The sequence below is a fragment of the Lithobates pipiens genome, unplaced genomic scaffold, assembly GCF_037356315.1.
Source record: "Lithobates pipiens isolate NorthernLeopardFrog02 unplaced genomic scaffold, aLitPip1_a1.2 Scaffold_1, whole genome shotgun sequence".
Classification (NCBI taxonomy): domain Eukaryota; kingdom Metazoa; phylum Chordata; class Amphibia; order Anura; family Ranidae; genus Lithobates; species Lithobates pipiens.
Window position 1 is genome coordinate 130164463 of NW_027507685.1, and position 20449 is coordinate 130184911.

Sequence of the window (20449 nt, forward strand, 5' to 3'; positions counted from 1 at the left end):
GCTGACACAAGAGCTGCAGCATACATCTGAATGAAGGATATTCTCTTAATGGATTAATATAATTAGCCCTATTACTCTTTTCGTTAAATCAAAACTCTTGTCTGTGTTGGTTTTTTTGAAGAGAAAATATTGCTTCTTGGATTTTTGAACCCATACCAGCAGCTAGAGCCTGCCTCAGACAACATCCTGGTTCTATGGTTTCTGGAAAACAAAATATCCCTTACATGCAGAAAACTTTCTTCCATTAGATATAAAATGTGCTTATATATGAGAGCATATTTTTTTATTAGAATGACTGAAGCATTAACATGCATGTTTTTGTTGGCCGATCATGCATGTTTATATGTAGATATTCACTATGTTAGGTAGAAAGGTTATAGTGATTGCTCAGGAAAATCTATCCTAGACTATCAGTTCCTCCAAAGGTGCCTACACTGGCTGTAGACTTTTAATCCTTTCCCAAAAGATCAATGTACCTAGACTAAATAATCCCTAAAAGCAGGAAGCAAAGTCAGTAATAGCTGATATATTTTGGCCACAATGGTTTTTGTGCTTAGCTGTGTTTCTTCACTCCACTTTTTATGAGGAATTAGTTCTTGGCATCACTATGCATGGTTGGTGGGGATATTTTTCTACATATTCTTCTTGAAGGTCCTTACACTGCTATCCCTCCAGATTTGCCAAGGGTGTTAAAATAGGCTCCTACAACAACAAAAATGTTGTTCCACAACATCACTAAACTGCATTCTTTTTTAAAGGAACTAAAATGTTATTTTTCTACTGCCGCTTTAACTCTGGGATAGATTGGTTGCCCGATTTCATTTCCTGCTATAAATATTTGCAGAAATGTTTGTGAATTGGTGTTAAGCAGCGCAAGATTGTCCCATGACATTTTCCATCTGATCAGTCTTTGCTTGGGAGTCCTGGAGCTTTTGGACCCTGCGGGCAGCAGCTTTTTTCATTGCCCGGTTTTCCACGAAATGAAATCATCTGTTGTCTGACATGTCCTGGGTTTTTCTTTGACCTTTATCCTTCTAACATAAAGTACTGTTTTGTGGATCTTTGTCCATATTTTCTTGAGATTTGACCGCAGATTTTATGGCTGACCAAGTGTCACCTTTAGAAGTCACATGCCTAACCTCTGCTGCCCAGTTTTTTACAGTACAGTATGGAGAAAGCGACAAAGCTTAGTATTGCAACAATTTGTTAATGGATGTGCTCTGGCTTCAATCAGTTGTTGATGCAGATATTTATCACAGGTCAAAATTTTTGCTTCTCCTGTTTTCATTCCTTGGTTTATTAAATCTTCTTCTAGGATGAGCAAAGCTTAAAATAATGGGCACGACGTAGGCCCTATTACTGCTGGTAAATGGATGTTCAGAGTTGGATGCTTTTTTTTAACTGCCCCTGAACTCATCCAATATTATCTTATCAGTACATGTAAACAGGTTTGTTTAATGTTGTTTTTAGGCAGTTGCGTTTTATAGGCTTTTCTTTGAAGGCAAAAAAATGAGTTCAGACGCCGAAGTTTCTGATGTTTCAGATACTAAACGTGGTAACTTGCATTTAGCCACATTTCATTTACAGGCGTTTGTCATTTTTGGGTATTTTGGAAAAAAAAAAGGCAAAAAAATACATTTTAAATGTGGCTTACTATCTGTCAAGTTAAATCGCTCAGGAGAGGTTGTAAAAACGTCCAGTGTACATTAGGCTTAAGTAGGTAACAACTGGTCTCTAGGCATGTAATGACATGTTTTATTACATCCTGTCAGTTGCGGGTCGTGCATTTCACTCCTAGGCCCTTAGCGATGTCCTACCTACATTAATCCAGCAATTTTTGGCTGTAACCTTTAAAATTCAGAATGAAAAAAGTGGGGCTATGGAAAAGGCAGGCCTGGATTATCTCTAAATCAGTATAATTCCTTACAGCAGTATTAAATCCAAAAGTAAACATGTATTACATTGCAGCTTACCCATTCTTGGATGTGATGGCTGTATTTGTTTTCTTTTTTAGGCTTTCAATCTTTTATTTTCATCTGGTGATCTAGCCAGTGTCTGTTGTTTTTCAAAAGAACAAGCTTTCTTGCAGATGTATCGTTTACAAGGTTGAAACCATTTACCACTAACAGGGGTGCATATAATCAGCTTTTATTTATTTATGTAAAACCTTCACATATCCCAGGAGGCTGCATAAGTAGGGACACACGGCAGCCTGCTGTGTCCATTTACATCAGGCTACCTCTGATCTGTCACATTTAGGTCTGGAAAAATAGAAAAGGATGTAGATGTGATTGTGTGCCTGCTAGATGGCCCCGGTCTCGCCAGCTGAATATCTGGTTAAAGCTACAGTTTCATTGTCATTTACTGTAAGCTTCAGGTACCTGCACTGTTGGTTCTGAAGGCCTTATGGCAGATTTCTTTGACCCTGGCAATGCATGATGGCTATCAAGGCTGAAATATGATTGGATAAAAGCTCTAACACTACTGGAAGCCGTGAAACCAAGAGAAAAGCTAGGAAATTAAGAGAATAAACTATTCAGATGATTCAATGATTGAGTCAATGATTCTTATAATTTAGGCCAGTGGAGGTGGCTTTGCTGTCCCAGAGAGGCAATCACTGCATCCTATAAACATCACAGTGCTTTGGCCACTCTAAGGTTGGACTGATAACTTCTACTGTAGGACAACCCTTATAATGTATAACTGTTAGAGACTGAGGTTTGCAACATATGTTTCCAGATTTGCACACCCAATAGGGCCATTATGTGGGAAGTCCACTCTATTTGTTAGAGAATGTAATAGGAGGAATTGAAACACCCATTGGGTATTACATGTGCAAGAGCAGAGCTATGAACAGCATTAGTGATTTATTCCTGCTGGAGACCCCAAATAGGTTATAAAAATATCAATGAGTGACTCAGCCCAGTAAACTTCATCTGTAACTGAAATATTATTCTGTTGACTGACCCGAAAGCTTCCTGGAATAATCCATTCCAGATAATATTGTTGTTACCTCTTTTTAGTATTTGACAGGCTGTGAGTCACTGGAAATGGGAGGGATGTCATTGCCATTATACTGTGGACTCAGGCGTCACACATCAACACTCCTGGCTCACATGTGCTGCGTTGGCGAGGACCTCAGGCTTGTCACATAATTAGTTCTTGACATGAGTGTTATTGTCATCTCTTCCTGTAATGTTCACACCAAACAATGACATTATTTTGCCATTCTAACCAGTTTGTAAAGTTCCCTTTATGTTAACTGGTTACCTCCTGTAAACATTTTGGGGAAAATGCAGAAAACATTTAGGAAAGGACTAGGGATGCGCCGAAACATATCGGCCGAAAATGCCCTTTTCGACAATTTGCCAAAAGGAAGAAACGGCCGATAATTGAGCCGAAAATGGTGCCGCCCATCATGGGAGATCTATAACGCAGGAGAGCCACCTCCGCCGCCTGGTTCAGTAGAGCGCCGGGAACATCACAGCTTTAATTTCAATAGCTGTGTGTTCCCCCGCCGCGCGCCATTGCATACAGCCCTTCCCCCTTGTCCGGGGAACTGTGATAGATTACCCTTCCAGATTGGACAGGTGATCTGTCTATCACAGTTCCCCAGACAAGGGGGAGGGGCTGTATGCAACGGGGGAACACGCAGCTATTGAAATTAAAGCTGTGATGTTCCCGGCGCTCTATTGAACCAGACGGTGGAGGCGGCTCTCCTCTCTCTTCGCTGCATCACTGGCTGCATGGGGACAACACACTGGCTGCACAGGGGACAACACACTGGCTGCACAGGGGACAACACACTTACCTCTTTTATCATGACGCCAGTCTCTGACCACCTCCTGTACCATGCCGCCAGTCTCTGACCACCTCCTATACCATGCTGCCAGTCTCTGACCACCTCCTATACCATGCCGCCAGTCTCTGACCACCTCCTATACCATGTCGCCAGTCTCTGACCACCTCCTGTACCATGTCGCCAGTCTCTGACCACCTCCTGTACCATGTCGCCAGTCTCTGAACACCTCCTGTACCATGCCGCCAGTCTCTGCCCACCTCCTGTACCATGCCGCCAGTCTCTGCCCACCTCCTGTACCATGCCGCCAGTCTCTGCCCACCTCCTGTACCATGCCGCCAGTCTCTGCCCACCTCCTGTACCATGCCGCCAGTCTCTGCCCACCTCCTGTACCATGCCGCCAGTCTCTGCCCACCTCCTGTACCATGCCGCCAGTCTCTGCCCACCTCCTTTACCATGCCGCCAGTCTCTGCCCACCTCCTTTACCATGCCGCCAGTCTCTGACCACCTCCTGTACCATGCCGCCAGTCTCAGACCACCTCCTGTACCATGCCGCCAGTCTCTGACCACCTCCTGTACCATGCCGCCAGTCTCTGACCACCTCCTGTACCATGCCGCCAGTCTCTGACCCTCTCCTGTACCATGCCGCCAGTCTCTGACCACCTCCTATACCATGCCGCCAGTCTCTGACCACCTCCTGTACCATGTCGCCAGTCTCTGACCCCCTCCTGTGCCATTCCGCCAGTCTCTGACCCCCTCCTGTACCATTCCGCCAGTCTCTGACCACCTCCTGTACCATTCCGCCAGTTTCTGACCACCTCCTGTACCATTCCGCCAGTCTCTGACCACCTCCTGTACCATGCCGCCAGTCTCTTGACCACCTCCTGTACCATGTCCCCAGTCTCTGACCACCTCCTGTACCATGTCCCCAGTCTCTGACCACCTCCTGTTCCATGTCCCCAGTCTCTGACCACCTCCTGTACCATGTCCCCAGTCTCTGACCACCTCCTGTACCATGTCCCCAGTCTCTGACCACCTCCTGTACCATGTCCCCAGTCTCTGACCACCTCCCGTACCATGTCCCCAGTCTCTGACCACCTCTCCTACCATGTCCCCAGTCTCTGACCACCTCCCGTACCATGTCCCCAGTCTCTGACCACCTCCCGTACCATGTCCCCAGTCTCTGACCACCTCCCGTACCATGCCCCCAGTCTCTGACCACCTCCCGTACCATGCCCCCAGTCTCTGACCACCTCCCGTACCATGCCCCCAGTCTCTGACCACCTCCCGTACCATGCCCCCAGTCTCTGACCACCTCCCGTACCATGTCCCCAGTCTCTGACCACCTCCCGTACCATGTCCCCAGTCTCTGACCACCTCCCGTACCATGTCCCCTGTCTCTGACCACCTCCCGTACCATGCCCCCAGTCTCTGACCACCTCCCGTACCATGCCCCCAGTCTCTGACCACCTCCCGTACCATGCCCCCAGTCTCTGACCACCTCCCGTACCATGCCCCCAGTCTCTGACCACCTCCCGTACCATGCCCCCAGTCTCTGACCACCTCCCGTACCATGCCCCCAGTCTCTGACCACCTCCCGTACCATGCCCCCAGTCTCTGACCACCTCCCGTACCATGCCCCCAGTCTCTGACCACCTCCCGTACCATGTCCCCAGTCTCTGACCACCTCCCGTACCATGTCCCCAGTCTCTGACCACCTCCCGTACCATGTCCCCAGTCTCTGACCATCTCCTGTATAAAAATTTTTTTTAAAAACAGTCATTTTCGGTATCGGTGCTGTTTCGGTATCGGTTTCGGTTTTCGGCCTAGTGTATTTTTCATTTTCGGCACCAAAAAACCCATTCGGTGCATCCCTAGAAAGGACACATATACAGTGAGAGAAAAAAGTATTTAATCACCTGCTGATTTTGTACATTTGCCCACTGACAAATAAAATGATCAGTCTATATGGTAGGCTTCTCACAAGTCTGCACAGGCAGGCCATGCATCCAGAAGAGCCCTAAGATGGCATGTTTGAGCAATATATCATTTAGTGCCAACTTTGTGCAAAAAAAAAAATGTGTCTCTTTAGTGCATTCAAATAAAAAAAAAAAAATAGTGTTTTTTCCAAAAAAATAAAATCACTGCGCAAATACTGTGTGAAAAAAATAAGAACCACCCACAATTTTAATCTGCAGGGCCTTTGCTTTTAAAACATATATAATGTTTGGGGGTTCAAAGTAATTTTCTTGCAAAAAAATAAATAAAATGATCTTAGGCCGAGTACATGGATACCAAAAGCGGCATGCTTTAAAATTGCACACAAACATGCAGCGGCGACAAACTACATACATTTGTAAAAGCCTTTACAGGTTACCACTTTAGATTTACAGAGGAGGTCTATTGCTAAAATTACTGCCCTCTATCTAACCTTCACGGTGATACCTCCCATGCATAGGGCAATTGCTGTTTACATATGATGCAAGATCGCCAGATTTGCGTGAGAGCAGGGGTGGCAGCTGTGCTTTTATTTAGATTTTTTATTTTTAAACTGTTCCTTTCATTTTTTTTATTTATTTATCATTTTTATTGTTATCTCAGGGAATGTAAACATCCCCTATGATAGCAGTAGGTAGCTTCCTGTTTCTTAGGCCATAGAGATAATTGGAGCTATTCTGGTCTCTAATCAGCTGGCGGAACCACCGGCTGCATTCTCCGGTTCCCTGTTGGGACAGGAGAGCCAGAGAAAACCATGGAAGACGGGGGGGGGGGGGGGGGAATTGGCTACCACTGCTTGTAAAAGCAGGCTAGAGGTTAATTAGCCGCTAGGATTGCTTTTTCATGATAGCCGACTGCTGGCTGAAAAGAATGGTACCAAGATGATACCCTCTTTGTTCCTTTTTGGGCACATATTGAATTTTTTTTTTCATGCAGCCTGTGGGCTGAATGAAAAAGAGATTGATCGGTGGGTATGCCCACCATTGGAATACCCCCCTTCATCCGCCCACTTCTAATGATGGCCATACATGCACCATTTTGTTTTTAACTGTCGTCTTTAAATCGCCTCCTACAGCGCTGGAGTCACGGCTTTATGTATCGTGGGAGCAAACGCTGTTGCTGTCAAGATAGATAAATCTGCGCTGCAGCTGAATGGCGTACCTGTTAAGCAAATGATGGTTAACAATAAGACAAAGTAACTTTACAGTATAACTGTAGCACTGACCCCCGAAGGAGCTGCTGAAATTGATTTGGGCCTGCACTCTGCTAATGAACCCCCACTGACTTGACTCCGTTCCCTTGACACAGCTGTGGTGCGATGTGGAGTGTGTAATATATTGGTGTGAGATAACCCCAATACAATACAGAAATACTTCACACAATTGAGGTATTTAACCAGAAGTATACTTTACTGTAAATTATGATAGACAGGTGGTTACAATAATTTTAACCACCTTAACGTAAAATGGCAGCACAATGAAACTGAACAACAATTATACACAGTGTAACTATAAGGGAGCTCCCCCTACTTTAATAGCTGGTTGTAAGATCTCATTAAAAGTACACAGTCTTTAATCTTCTTGTCTTCTTCTAGCTATGATGGTCTCTTATAAATTGTAATCCAAAGTGTAAAGAAATTAGGATTGATTAAGGAGTGGTCCTGTTACTATTTCTGTAAATGTCCCAGTGTGTGTTTCCTTAAGTATAGTGCAATGCTTAAGTTGCAATGAAAGTTAGGCCTTATGCCTGCCTAAAGTCAGTTTCTGTGAACTTCTGTAGAACTACAGGTCCCAGCAAACACTGTATATGAGTCTGACTAGATGCAAGTGCGTTATGAAACTGTGGGCCATAACCAGCTCACCAACTGGATCTGAAGCTCTGTATAGTAGCTCTGGTCCAGTGCTCTGTAGTGTGCTTCAACGTCGACTGGCTCCGTCACACCGCTCCTCTCCGCTGGGTGAACAAGGTCCTCTGATGCTCAGACGAGTGTCTCTGGATCTTTCCCAATCTGGTCACTGTCTCTCTCACGCTGTCAGATCGCTCACACAGTCTGTTTGAGTTGCACTCCACAATGGCTGTAGGCCACTCCTTCTGGAAACCTTCTCACAAGTCCGCACAGGCAGGCCATGCATCCAGAAGAGCCCTAAGATGGCCACTCGGGGTCCTTTTATCTCCTACCCAGCATGCAGTGCAAGAGAGGGTGTCCATGGGTAGGTCACTTGGCATTCTGGGAGGTAGGTCAAATATCAAAGTAAATAAACAATCACTTCCTGTATTTAGTTCAATGCTCTGAAAAGAAAAGTCATCCGAGTCCACTGTCTGTATTTGGCCGCTAGATGGCACCAAATACTATGCTATAGAATTGTCCATAGACATTAATTATAAAATATTAACATTGCATTAATAGGCAAAATTATCAGCGCTACATAACATTAAGACATACCATCCCTGCAAAGCAAATACCAAAAAAAACTGTAAAAAAGATTTTTTTTTTTAACACAATCTGTGCCTAAAATATATGCCGAAGCATGGGGGCATCCACCCCAAAAGTTAGGAGCAAATCGCTCCTCCACCCCTGCTGCCCCATGCTTTGGCATATATGCTCTTTTTTTTTAACTGGTGGTGAAATCGCCTCCTACAGCGCTGGAGTCACGGCTTTATGTATCGTGGGAGCAAACTGTTGCTGTCAAGATAAATAAATTCACGCTGCAGCTGAATGGCGTACCTGCTAAGCAAATGATGGATAACAATAAAACACAATAAAACATTCAAAACAAAATATAATTGCGCAACCTAAGTGAAATTTTTTTTTTTACGTGAAATGCAGCAGCCAGCATCAACAACGATTGAATTGCATAAACAGAAAAAACTAAAAAATGCAGCGCTGCTGAAACATAACCTCTAACTGATGACTGTAGGTGAAATGGTTCAATCACAAAATAAATGTAATCTCAATCCTATGCACTGTGCAACATCATAAAGTGAATCAATACATCAAAGTCTCTATATGGACAGCTCAATAATCTACTTCAAATATCATATAGTCTCTGTGAACGTGCTCAATATGAATATCCTCTATGGTAGGACAGCAATTAGTGGGTGCAGTTCATCTTTGAAAAAAGGGTATGCAACTTCAAATGATGGATCACAAATGGCAATGTGTATTAAATACTCTTACCCTCCACTGTGGACCCACACACACATACGGTGATGAATCTAAAGCCGAGTACACACGGGCAGATTGTATGGCCTACTTAGTCCGTCATACAATCCGACGGACAGTCCGTCCTACTTTCGAATGAACGGACTTGACCACACACGGATGCACAAACAGTCCGTCGAAAGCTTGCGCGATGACGTGTACAGCACGTACGACGGGACTAGAAATAGGAAGTCGAATACACAGCAATGCAACCTTTCGCCGTGTAAATCCTTTCTGAGCATGCGCCATTCTTAGTCCGTCGAACTAGCCTACTGACGAGCGGATTGTCCGCTGAAACCAAAGTATGACGGACAGTATTTCGAAAAATCCGAAATACTTAGTACGCCAGACTGCACGCTGAAAAAGTCCGCTGAAGCCCACAAATGAGCGGACTGTCCGCTGAAATGTGTTTCGACGGACTAAGTAGGCCATACAATCCGCCCGTGTGTACGCGGCTTAACAGGCATGTGAGATAATCCTCTCAGGTGAATCCTCAAACCGGTCGTCCAGGTGAGATGATAGGGCTTCAAATCTCATATGAAGAGGATGACATCATAATTTCTCATATACTGGATATCCCGCTTCCAAAATACCGTATCGGTACCAAAATGATTAATCGCACCCAAAAGGTGTATGGGAAAAAACAAGAAAAAAATGCCTCTATATAGAGCAGGTCAATCGGATACAAAATGGATTTAATAAAAAATATAACAACATACAAAATGGATTAAAATAAAATCAAAAACCGGTCTTGTGCACAAGTCAGTACATGTACCCGACATGTTTCGTATAATAATACTTCTACTGGGGCATAAAGAGAGCTGATTAACACCTGATTAACATCGGCACAGACAAGAAGTCCACGACTTCATCACCCAAAACAACATAGATTGCCTCTTCATCACGGAAAGCTGACTAACACCCGACTGCAACACCATCCTAACTGAATTGGTCCCTGAAAAATACAGGATCCTAACTGAGCATAGAATAGGAAAAAAAGGAGGAGGCCTAGCAAATCTCACCTTGCGCTCGGCAAACCTACTCTACAGAACCCAGTGCCTTTTATAGAGACACTTGCTCTACAGCTGCAAACACCCCAAGACACCATTCACATACTGCTATGCTACAGACCACCAGGACCAAAGAAAAATCTCCTGATATCCTTCAACAAATTCATTTCAATTCACACCCTGTAAACCAAAAACGTTCTGATGCTTGAAGACTTTAATCTCTGGGAAAGCACCGAAGACCCCATTGCCTCCACCTGCATTAACCAACTGGAAGAACTAGGTCTTCAGCAACTGATAAATGCTCCTACACATGGTTCAGGGCACACTCTGGACCTCATCTTCAAACAAAATATCAACATCAACATACTCAACTTACCGCTACCATGGACTGACCATCACGCCATCAAATTTAAAATCGCCACCAACACCACCCTCCAGAAACCGAACCACTCAACAACACACTGGACCAGATCTCAGAAGAAACTACACTCGGAACTCAACAAAATAGCAATGTTAAATTCAAACCACTCGACGGAAAAAAACACTACTTAAACAAAGCATACTACAAAGCAAACTACAAACAGCAAACACAGTCGCTCCAAAATTTAGAACATTCATCCGCAACAAAAATTCGGGATGATTTAATGGCACTCTTACTCTATTCAAGCAGGGACATAGAAGAGCTGAAAGAGCCTGGAGAAGAAATTCTACAAAGGAAAACCACACAAACTACAATGCACTCACAATGAAATATCACAAAGCAATCTTCAGAGCAAAAAAAGAGCACTTCTCAAACACCATTGCAAAAGCCCTAAACCGCCCTCATGAATTAATAAAATTAGTTGCCCAGACTATGAACCCTACCTGCCTAGAGCCCCCTACCAACGAAAGTCAAGAATTTTGCAACGAGGTATCGGTTTTTTTTTATTAACAAAATCTACAACATTCGGGATATAATTCAACAGAAAAAAACAATCTACCCTATCCAAAAAGAGGAAATTGATTCAAACATCACACAACCACCGAATTTTTCGCTGACCCTGATTGCCACAGACAGCACCAAAAACATCATCAGAAGCCTCCGAGACAACACATCACCTAATGATATCATCCCCACAAAACTTCTGAAAGAATGTTCCGACATCCTGGCATCTACTATAACACTACTCATAAATCAGTCATTCAAAGAAGGAATTGTTTCGAACTCCCTCAAGCAAGGCATAGTCAAACCCCTCCTAAAGAAACCCAACCTGGACCCCAAAGGCCCTAACCACCGAAGATTGATAACAAGCCTGAACAGCATCTCCAAGATTATGGAGAAAGCAGTAGTACAAGAGCTACAACTCCATCTGGACACACACAATCAGGCTTCCGCCCGGGCCATGGCACAGAAACGGCACTCTTCAAAATATGGGACAATGCCTTGGAAGCAGCAGATGACCGGAGAATCATGTCTCCTGGTACTCCTGTACCTTAGTGCATCGTTCTGGACACTGGATCACAACACTCTTCTCATCCGCCTCAAAGAAGTAGCAGGAGTCAGAGATTCAGACCTACTATGGTTCGCTTCCTTCTTAGGAAATCGGTCACAGACAGTGAAACTTGGAGCCTTCACCTCTGAATCTCGCACTTTTTTGTATGGAGTCCCTCAAGGATCACCTTTGTCACCCGTGCTCTTCAACATTTACATCCGTCCACTCCTCAAAATCATCAGCGAATCAGACCTATGCTTCCACTCATATGCGGATGATGCGCAACTCTACTTTTGGATCACCAATTTCACGAATTAGAAAAATGCCTCACATCGATAGATGACTGGATGTCCACGAGCTCCCTCAAACGCAATGGATCCAAAACATAACTTCTTCTCCTAATCGCAAACCAAAATATTAAATCTATGACCCCGTGGACCCAACCCACCATCCTTGGACAGACCATACCCCTAAGCACAGAAGCCAAAAGTCTCGGAGTCCTCTTCAATTCAGGGATGTCAATGGACACGCAAATAGGATCAAGAGTCGGGAAAGTAGGAAAAATCATCAACTCTTGACTCGACTACGCAAACTCCCTCTACTTAGGACTACCTAAATTCCAGATTGCAAGTCTACAAGTCGTCCAAAACACGGCAGCAAGACTAGTCACGGGGGAAAAAACCCTGGGAATCCATCTCCCCTCCCTGAGGATCCTGCATTGGCTAACCGTAAAGGATCAGGCCGCGTACACACGGGCGGACTGTTCGCCCAACCTTGTCCGCTGAACAGTGTTTGGGCGGACAGTCCGCTCGTGTGTGGGCTTTCAGCGGACAGTTTCAGCGGACAGTTGGACGGACAAAGTCTTTCGGAAATTCCGAAAAACTGTCCGCTGAAACTGTGTTTGAGCGAACAGTCCGCCCGTGTGTGGGCTTGTCCGCTGTACTTTCGAAATGAGCGGACTGTTCCCGCTCGGAAAGTCCGCCCATTTCGAGCGCGTGTACAGGTAGGCGGGGCCCGCGAAGGAGACGTCGCGGGCTCCGCCGCCTGGAATGGGCTTAAAGGGGAACCCCAACGCCGAAAAAAATCGGCGTGGGGGTTCCCCCCAAGTCCACACCAGACCCTTGTCCGAGCACGCTACCCGGCCGGCCAGGAAAGGGGGGCGAGCGAGCGCGCCCCCCCTCCTGAGCCGTACCAGGCCGCGTGCCCTCAACATGGGGGGGTGCCTTGGGGAAGGGGGGGGCCGCGCGGCCCCCCCACCCCAAAGCACCTTGTCCCCATGTTGATGAGGACAAGGGCCTCTTCCCGACAACCCTGGCCGTTGGTTGTCGGGGTCTGCGGGCGGGGGGCTTATCGGAATCCGGGAGCCCCCTTTAAGAAGGGGGCCCCCGGATACCGGCCCCCCACCCTATGTGAATGAGTATGGGGTACAATGTACCCCTACCCATTCACCTGTGAAATAAAGTACAAATAAAAACACAACACAGGGGGAAAAAATATTTTATTGCACAGCCGGGGGTCTTCCGTCTTCGGGGGTCTTCTCGCCGGACTCCTCCGCTATGTGTGTGTAGCTCTTTTGCCAGCGGAGGAGTCCGGCTTTCTTCCTCCCCGCCGCCGGCCTCTTCTCCCGACTTCGGGGGTCTTGTCCCCCTCTTCGGTTCTTCTGCCGGGCCACCGCGCCTGGTCCGGTGGCCCGGTCTTCTGTCGCCGTCTTCCGTTCTTCTGTCGCCGCCTTCGGTTCTTCTGCCGGGCCACCGCGCCTTCTTGTAGCTCTTTTACAGGCGGTGGCCCGGTCTTCTGTCGCCGTCGCCGCCTTCCGTTCGTGTTCTTCTTCTTGTTCTTGTTCTTCTCCTGGAGATGTTGACTCGACGAGCTCTCCGGCCGGAATGCCGGGGACGCGCTGTGCGGTCACTTATATAGTGACAATGGGGCGGGGTCACATGGTATATGTCACATGGGCTGGTCACATGGGTTGATGTCACATGGGGACTATGACATCGTAAGGGGGCGGGGTCACCATGTGACATCAACCCATGTGACATATACCATGTGACCCCGCCCCATTGTCACTATATAAGTGACCGCACAGCGCGTCCCCGGCATTCCGGCCGGAGAGCTCGTCGAGTCAACATCTCCAGGAGAAGAACAAGAACAAGAAGAAGAACACGAACGGAAGGCGGCGACGGCGACAGAAGACCGGGCCACCGCCTGTAAAAGAGCTACAAGAAGGCGCGGTGGCCCGGCAGAAGAACCGAAGGCGGCGACAGAAGAACGGAAGACGGCGACAGAAGACCGGGCCACCGGACCAGGCGCGGTGGCCCGGCAGAAGAACCGAAGAGGGGGACAAGACCCCCGAAGTCGGGAGAAGAGGCCGGCGGCGGGGAGGAAGAAAGCCGGACTCCTCCGCTGGCAAAAGAGCTACACACACATAGCGGAGGAGTCCGGCGAGAAGACCCCCGAAGACGGAAGACCCCCGGCTGTGCAATAAAATATTTTTTCCCCCTGTGTTGTGTTTTTATTTGTACTTTATTTCACAGGTGAATGGGTAGGGGTACATTGTACCCCATACTCATTCACATAGGGTGGGGGGCCGGTATCCGGGGGCCCCCTTCTTAAAGGGGGCTCCCGGATTCCGATAAGCCCCCCGCCCGCAGACCCCGACAACCAACGGCCAGGGTTGTCGGGAAGAGGCCCTTGTCCTCATCAACATGGGGACAAGGTGCTTTGGGGTGGGGGGGCCGCGCGGCCCCCCCCCTTCCCCAAGGCACCCCCCCATGTTGAGGGCACGCGGCCTGGTACGGCTCAGGAGGGGGGGCGCGCTCGCTCGCCCCCCTTTCCTGGCCGGCCGGGTAGCGTGCTCGGACAAGGGTCTGGTGTGGACTTGGGGGGAACCCCCACGCCGATTTTTTTCGGCGTTGGGGTTCCCCTTTAAGCCCATTCCAGGCGGCGGAGCCCGCGACGTCTCCTTCGCGGGCCCCGCCTACCTGTACACGCGCTCGAAATGGGCGGACTTGCCTCCGCCTTACGTGGGCGAGTCCGTTCATTTCAAAAGTTGAGCGAACTGTTTGCCCAACCTTGTTCGTCAAACAGTCCGCTCGTGTGTGGGCAAGTCCGCTCATGCAAATTTTGAGCGGACTGTTTGACAAACTGTTTGCCGAACAAGGTTGGGCAAACAGTCCGCGCGTGTGTACGCGGCCTCAGATTACATTCAAGATCCTCTGCCTGACTCACAAATGCACACAAGGAGACGCTCCTCAATACTTATGCGAAAAAATAAAACACTACACTCCCAATCGCAACCTCTGATCAACCAACCAAAACCTCCTCCTCATCCCCAAGTCCCAGTACAAATCAAGGGGAGAACGAAGATTCGCAGTCCAAGAACCACGGCTATGGAACGCTCTACCCACGAACATCCGCTCAGAAGGAAACCATCGGGCCTTCAGGAAAAAACTCAAGACACACCTCTTTTAAGAAGGATTCAACGCAGGTCGGATCAAGCGCCTTGAGGCGATTCAGTTCGCATTTGCAGCGCTATACAAGTCATTCATTCATTCATGCATTCATTCATCTCTTCCCTTGTAAACATTAAAACTATATGTATAGCCTGTTGCCTTGTCACAGACCTTATACATCTTGACCCCTTATCTGGCACGTTTGCTGGGAAGGTACTGTTTGAAAGACAAGCGGCCAGAAAATTTAATCAGGGACTCATCAATGCAGATAACTTGATCAGGAGTAAACAAGGCTGCAAAACGATCATTGAAGTGGTTTACGAGGGGCCTAATTTTGTAGAGCTGATCGTATCCAGGGTCTCCATGAGGACGACAGAGTTCATTGTTGTTGAAGTGTGTGAACAGCAAGATCTGCTCGTATCATGCCCTGGCCATGGAGGCAGAGAACAGGGACATATGGTAAATTGGGTCAATAGACCAATATGACCGCAACATACTCATTTTAGCTATGCCCATGTTGAGGGATAGGCCCGGAATGGTCTTAAATTCAGAAACCGTAATTGGTTTCCAATCTCTGGCAAGGGACAACTGGGGATTAGCGGCGATGACTTGACCAGCATATAAATTACTTTGGACCTCAATAGATCTATAGAGATCTTCCGTGAAAAACAGTGAATAAAAATGAAGTGTCATAAAATCAACTATTTGAATTACACCCCTAAGTGAATGGGGGAAGTATGAGTGCTGCAGAAGTGGTGGGCTCCCAATCAGGATTGGCGAATTCTGCAGGAAGGACATTTTTGGCATGACGGGCCTGTCTTTGTCTTCTTGGTGGCAGCGGGACACTACTTGTGCTTGCCACCTCGCCAGCTTGAACTGCACTTATGGGACTCGCCATGTCACCACGTGATACTGCAGTGCTGGATATACGACCAGGGTGTACTAGGCCGCTGGTGCTTGCCAGTTCACCAGAAGGATGAGTGGCACTAGTACTTCTCTGATCCATACGAGAGCCCTGTGGTTTTTGCACCTCAACAACAGTAGAAGAAGAACGTTGTCTGGTACGCCTGACCGTGGCAGGGACCTCAACTCCATCATCGGAGCTATCTGTCATGGAGCCACTGTCGTCTACAGGATCGTATTCTGAGCCTGAATCTGACAGATAAGTGACTTCCTCTTCACTATCTGTCATGCTCAGAAACGTGTAGGCCTCTTCAACAGTGTACCTTCGATTTGCCATTTTGGGCTGTAAATTTACTGGTACACTAGTGAGACTCAAGAAAAAAAGCTCCTAGGCTGTCAGCAACTGTATCAAACGCTACAAAAAAAACTGTTAGCGGTCGCAGGGATCAGGCCTGATCAGGCCTGCCTGGCAGTTATGTGTTTTATTTGTGACGGTGATCGATCGATACTGCACTTGCGTGGGCTGGCCTGGGCGGAGGGGCAAAATGCAGGTGCTAGCAGGTATCTGGGCTGATCCCGCTAACACTGCAATTTTGGGAATCCTAAACTGCTGGGGACACTAGTATAGATCTGATCAGAACAGATATTGATCTGTTCAGATACTATACCATTAAGGGAGGTGTATGCTGCGTGGATGTTAGCGCTACTGGCACTAACCTGACGCTGTCTGGGGCAACTCTGACCTTGACTGACCCCAAAACTGATATCACTTGCCAGGCGATCAGTGGGTTAATGCTTTATTGGGTAATAAAGGGTGGGTGCCCTGAGGCTGTAAAAAACTAACCAGTGTCACCTGTAACACTTATAGGATGTTTACTGGTGACAGGGGGTGAAAGGGTTAACTAGGGGGAAATCAGGGGGTTACATTTTATTAGGTAGTATATGGGGGTACCTGACACTATAAAAGCTGACGGTGAACTTAAATAACTAACTGGCTACCTAGCGTCACTATACGGTGATCAGAAAAAAGATTGCTTAGTGACACTGGGGACAGGGGGTGAAAGGGTTAACTGGGGGCGAGCAAGGGGTTAAACCTTTATTAGGGGGGTACCCTAGACCTAAAGGGGCCTACCACTAACTGCCCTAACACTTTTTACAGTCACAAATGACACCAGTCAGTGCAATGATCATTAAAAAAAATAAACACTTCAATCAGCAACACTGTGACTGGGGGTGAAGGGGGTGATCGGGGGTTGATTTGTGTGCCTATGTTTACTGGTGTCAGTGGTCTGTTGGTGCAACTCACTTTTCATGTCTTCTCTTCACGGCTCCCAAACAAAAAAGGAAGCACGAGGAGAGATGACAGATGAAGCCCATTCGTCAGGAGTGATCGTGAGGTGGTGGCCTTGAATCGGTGGCCTCCCCCTCAGCATGGATCGCTCCTGGAATGAAGCCGACCGCCGCAGCCAACTGGGAGGTCGGCAAGTGGTTAAACTGCAAATCAATTTATAACTTTTTTGAAATGCATTTTTCGGGATTTCTTTTGTTATTCTGTCTCTCACTGTTAAAATAAGCCGACTATTAATATTATATACTGATCATTTCTTTGTCAGGGGGCAAATGTACAAAATCAGCAGGGGATTAAGTTGAAAGGCTGGCCGTAGGCCAGCCTGTATTTGTAGGAGGAGCCTGAGAGGGCTATTTAAACCTCCTCCGTCAGGGCCAGTGTTGTCGGGATCTCTGGGTGATGCCGACACTGCTGGCTTCTTGCTGAGTGATAATCACGTGTCACGTTGGGGTGGGGGGTGCGAGGCACTACCGAGGATACCATCCGCCCGTCACCCACCCCCTCTTCACTCTGATCCCCTTCTGTTCTCCCGGGGTGCGGGGGTGTGGTATTGGCGTGCCCGCCAGCTTTTCTCCTAAACTGATCCAACCACGTGGGGGGCGCCCGCCTGCTTTCTCCCGGTGTTCCCGGTGGGGGGGTGTGTCAGCTGCCTTTCCCCGCCAGCAGATCTGGGGGGTCGCCCCCCTGCTTCTCCCCGTGTTTCCGCCGGGGGGAGGGGGGTGATCGGCCGTATTTTCGTCCTCCACCTGCGCTTTCACCTAAACTCTCCTGCTTGCAGCCCGCCTACTTCTCCCGGTTTCCCGCCGGGGGAGGGGGGTGATCGGCCGTCCTTCACCCACACTTTCCCCTCGGCTCTCATGCTGGCAGCCCGCCTGCTTCTCCCGGTATTCCCGCTGGGGGGAGGGGGTGATCGGCCGTCCTTCACCCACACTCTCCCCTCGGCTCTCCTGCAGGCAGCCCGCCCGCCCGCATCTCTCGGTATTCCCGCGGGGGGGGGGGAATGTTCGGCTGTCCTTCCGTCATCCACCCACACTCTCCCCTCAGCACTCCTGCAGGCAGCCCGCCCCCTCCCCCCGGTATTCCCACCGGGGGGAGGGGGGTGAGCGGTCATCCTCCACCTTATGATCTCCCCTCAGCTCTGGGTGGCCAGTGCGCAGCCGCCCGGTGTTCATGGGGGGGGGGGGGTGTTCATCCATCTCCTCGCACCACTTCCTCGGCTCAGTCTCTCCCCTCCCCCCCCCCAAAAGCAAGCAAAAGAAAAAAAATTAATAAATAATTAAATAAAACAAAACAGGATGGCAAGATAACCATGGAGGGTTCTATGTAAGCTTATTATTTAAGCATGATATTTGGTTACTTACATATGCTACTGTATGGGATGGCATGGTTTCCATGCACTACATGGCATAAGAGAGGAACCTTCCAAGGGTTATGGAGAGGAAATATAAACGCCACAATCACACTAGACGCGTAGAGCATAAGTGTTTAGAGATTAAATCTACACTTGTTTTCAGTCAGCTTTTTCCGTCATGGTGTTCTGTTCAGCATTTTCCGTCATGGCTCTCTGTCCAGCTTTCTCTGTCATTGCGTTCAGTCCAGCATTTCTGTCACAGCGTTCTGTCCAGCTTTTCGGTCACAGCGTTCTGTCCAGCATTTCGGTCACAACGTTCAGTCCAGCTTTTCCGTCACAGCGTTTCTGTGCAACATTTCCGTCACAGCGTTCTGTCCAGCATTTCCGTCACAGCGTTCTGTCCAGCATTTCCGTCACAGCGTTTTGTCCAGCATTTCCGTCACAGCGTTTTGTCCAGCATTTCCGTCACAGCGTTCTGTCCAGCATTTTGGTCACAGCGTTCTGTCCAGCTTTTCGGTCACAGCGTTCTGTCCAGCATTTCCGTCACAGCGTTCTGTCCAGCATTTCCGTCACAGCGTTCTGTCCAGCATTTCCGTCCCAGCGTTCTGTCCAGCATTTCCGTCACAGCGTTCTGTCCAGCATTTCTGTCACAGCGTTCTGTCCAGCATTTCTGTCACAGCGTTCAGTCCAGCATTTCTGTCACAGCGTTCAGTCCAGCATTTCTGTCACAGCGTTCAGTCCAGCATTTTGGTCACAGCGTTCAGTCCAGCTTTTCGGTCACAGCGTTCTGTCCAGCATTTCCGTCACAGCGTTCTGTCCAGCATTTCCGTCACAGCGTTCTGTCCAGCATTTCCGTCACAGCGTTCTGTCCAGCATTTCCGTCCCAGCGTTCTGTCCAGCATTTCCGTCACAGCGTTCTGTCCAGCATTTCTGTCACAGCGTTCTGTCCAGCATTTCTGTCACAGCGTTCAGTCCAGCATTTCTGTCACAGCGTTCAGTCCAGCATTTCTGTCACAGCGTTCAGTCCAGCATTTTGGTCACAGCGTTCAGTCCAGCTTTTCGGTCACAGCGTTCTGTCCAGCATTTCCGTCACAGCGCTTTGTCCAGCATTTCCGTCACAGCGTTCTGTCCAGCATTTCCGTCACAGCGTTCTGTCCAGCATTTCCGTCACAGCGTTCTGTCCAGTATTTCCGTCACAGCGTTCTGTCCAGCATTTCCATCACAGCGTTCTGTCCAGCATTTCCGTCATAGTGTTCTGTCCAGTTTTTCTGTCCAGCGTTACTGTCATAACGTTCTGTCCGGCATGTCTGTCATAGCGTTTCTGCCCCTGGATGCCTGTCATAGCGTTCTGCCCCAGGACTTCTGTCATAGCATTCAGTCCAGCATTTCTGTCACAGCGTTCTGTGCAGCTTTTCCGTCACAGCGTTCTGTGCAGCTTTTCCGTCACAGCGTTCTGTGCAGCTTTTCCGTCACAGCGTTCTGTGCAACATTTCCATCACAGCGTTTCTGTCCAGCGTTTCCGTCACAGCGTTCTGTCCAGTGTTTCCGTCACAGCGTTCTGTCCAGCATTTCCGTCACAGCGTTTCTGTCCAGCATTTCCGTCATAGCGTTCCGTCCAGCATTTCCATCATAGTGTTCTGTCCAGTTTTCTGTCCAGCATTACTGTCATAGCGTTCTGTCCGGCATGTCTGTCATAGCGTTCTGCCCCAGGACTTCTGTCATAGCGTTCTGCCCCTGGATTTCTGTCATAGCGTTCTGCCCCTGGATTTCTGTCATAGCGTTCTGCCCCTGGATTTCTGTCATAGCGTTCTGCCCCTGGATTTCTGTCATAGCGTTCTGCCCCTGGATTTCTGTCATAGCGTTCTGCCCCTGGATTTCTGTCAGTGTTTCACCCCAGGATTTCGGTCACAGTAG

At 48.2% G+C, this 20449-nt stretch overlaps 1 protein-coding gene across 2 annotated transcripts in view; it reads left to right on the forward strand.

Annotated features, from left to right (window-relative positions):
* Positions 1-20449, forward strand: part of PNPLA7 (patatin like domain 7, lysophospholipase) — a 620671-nt gene that overhangs the window by 352250 nt on the left and 247972 nt on the right. The window lies entirely within an intron of this gene.